This window comes from Castanea sativa, chromosome 12 (assembly GCF_040712315.1).
Source record: "Castanea sativa cultivar Marrone di Chiusa Pesio chromosome 12, ASM4071231v1".
In the NCBI taxonomy this organism is placed as follows: domain Eukaryota; kingdom Viridiplantae; phylum Streptophyta; class Magnoliopsida; order Fagales; family Fagaceae; genus Castanea; species Castanea sativa.
The window spans coordinates 34,229,451-34,232,033 of record NC_134024.1 but is presented as its reverse complement, the minus strand read 5'-3'; positions in this window follow the sequence as shown (position 1 = coordinate 34,232,033).

Here is a 2,583-nt window from a genome sequence, read left to right as displayed (position 1 = left end):
TTTCGAGTTAGGTTGAGAAGTAGAAGCTTCAGCCATATTGTGATGAGAATCAACAAGCATTCAAGGATCCATTGCATATTCCAGTTGGGCCTATTACAAGAGCAAGATCCAAGAAGATCAAAGAAGCACTTAATGGGCTGATTCAAGAGATTTGGGCTGATTCTAACGCAGGACATTCCAAGCTTGGCCCAAAGGAAGCTGAAAACGTAATAAATTTAATTCAAGCTATTTAGGGCTAATCTGGCTTAATTGCGAGTGATTTATGGCATGAATTAATGGCTGATTGACTTTCTAGCTCTATATCAGTTAAGGCAGATTTTTTCCTATTTTGGATCTGCTAATTTCAGACCAAATCAACTTTTATTTAGGGTTTTATTAATGATGCGAACCTCAATCGACATGCTTTGAGACCCAACAAAAATATTGGAATACTTGCCCAAGAAAGCTAAAATTTAGATTTTTGATAGAAACCCTGACCCAACGTTTATAAGAGAAACACGAACCAAATGTATAAGTTGACCTTGACCCAATGATTATAAAGAATCACGAACCAAAGGTATAAAGTTTGAATGCCACAAGGAAGAATCCCTGATAAGTTCACAGTTCTTGAAGAACCAAAAGAAGAGCAAAGCCTCACATTTTCTGATTTTTATTCAATAATATTATCAAAAACGTTTACAAACTTCAGAGCCTATTTAAGGGCTCCATAAAACTTGACAGACAAGAAAATATATTCTAAAATAACTCCTAATTGATACCTTACCATATCAGGAATCAGATTTTGACCTAAAAAGCATTAAATGCACCTAAAAACAAAGAAAATACCAAAAAAAACGTACTAAATAATAAAACCCTAAATAAAAGTTGATTTGGTATGAAATTAGCAGATTCAAAATAGGAAAAAATCAGTCTTAACTGATATAGAGATAGAAAGTCAATCAGCCATTAATTCATGCCATAAATCACTCGCAATTAAGCCAGATCAGCCCTAAATAGCTTGAATTAAATTTATTACGTTTTCAGCTTCCTTTGGGCCAAGCTTGGAATGTCTTGCGTTAGAATCAGCCAAAATCTCTTGAATCAGCCCATTAAGTGCTTCTTTGATCTTCTTGGATCTTGCTCTTGTAATAGGCCCAACTAGAACATGCAATGGATCCTTGAATGCTTGTTGATTCTCATCATATTGGCATCAACACTAGAAGTACCAAGGATGCCTTCCGCCGCTACCAACTCATTCATCAATTCAGACAATGAATAAATCTTTTTGTTCACATTATAATTAATTCTGAATTTCTTGAATGATTCTGGTAGTGACTGGAGTATCATATTCACTTGGGATTCTCCATCAATATCGGCACCTAAAACTTCCAGTGTATTCAAATTAAAGATCATCTTAAGACAATGCTCCCTCACTGAAGTATCTTTAGCCATTTTGGTATTATAAATTTGCCTCATAGTTTCTTGCATTGCAAAACGGCCTTGTCTATCAAACATCTCATTCAGACTTAGCATTATGTCTAAAGCTAGTTCTACATCCTGCATTTGATGCTATAGAACATTTGAGATAAATGCTAGGATATAGCACTTGGCCATCTCATTAGATTTCTGCCAATGATCATATCGCTGTTTTTCTTCAAGAGGAGCATTTAATGATGGAAAGTTAGGACAAGATTGAATTAGCACATACTTGTACTCTTCAGCTGTAAGAACAATGTCCAAATTTCTTTTCCAGTCAACATAATTGGATTTAGTTAGTTTATTTTGATTAAGAATGGTAACAAGTGGGCTAAATGATGCCATAATTTAAATCTGAAAATAACAAATATGAATATAATAAGTAAACCGGACATTATCAATTTAGCATATAAACATATAATATGGAACCTTAATAAAACCATAATATAAAATATGCAACGACAATCCAATCTCATGTCTATAATTCCTTGATAGCAAATGAATTATAAATACTATGATTGATTGAGAACTATTCTCATTATTAATATTATCATGATAACTCTTATCAAACACTAATAATATGCCGTATTTCCTTTAGCCTCTAAGTAATAGTGACATAGCTCTGAAGGGAGGTTAACATTAAACTTAGTCTAGTGTACACGATTGGCTAAATTTGATGTGAGTCATTAAGTAACTTCACAGTAGCGTAGTCATTCTTAATGTAAAAACACATATCATTCATCATTAAGAAGTTTAATGTGCAGTACCATGAATCAAACACCCTTTGAAGGGAGCAAGGCATATACACCAAGGTGAGGTGCTTAATCATACTACTATAAACCGACAATGGAAGCCGTGAGATCCAACCTTTGTATCTCTCTCCCACTAGATATTTGAAATAAAGGTTTTTAATTGAAAATCATGTGTAATCTAATCACAAACAGCCTTGCACTTCATCCATGTGAAAACACTTAGAAAATTCAAAAATCCTAGTTTTCAATCGATCGAATCTATGTCTTGATCGGTTGAAAAAATTAATAAATTCATACTTGACAATCTGCCTGGCTCGATGGTACTTGATTATTGCTCGATCGATCGAAAAAGAAAATTTGATCGATTAGCAATCGA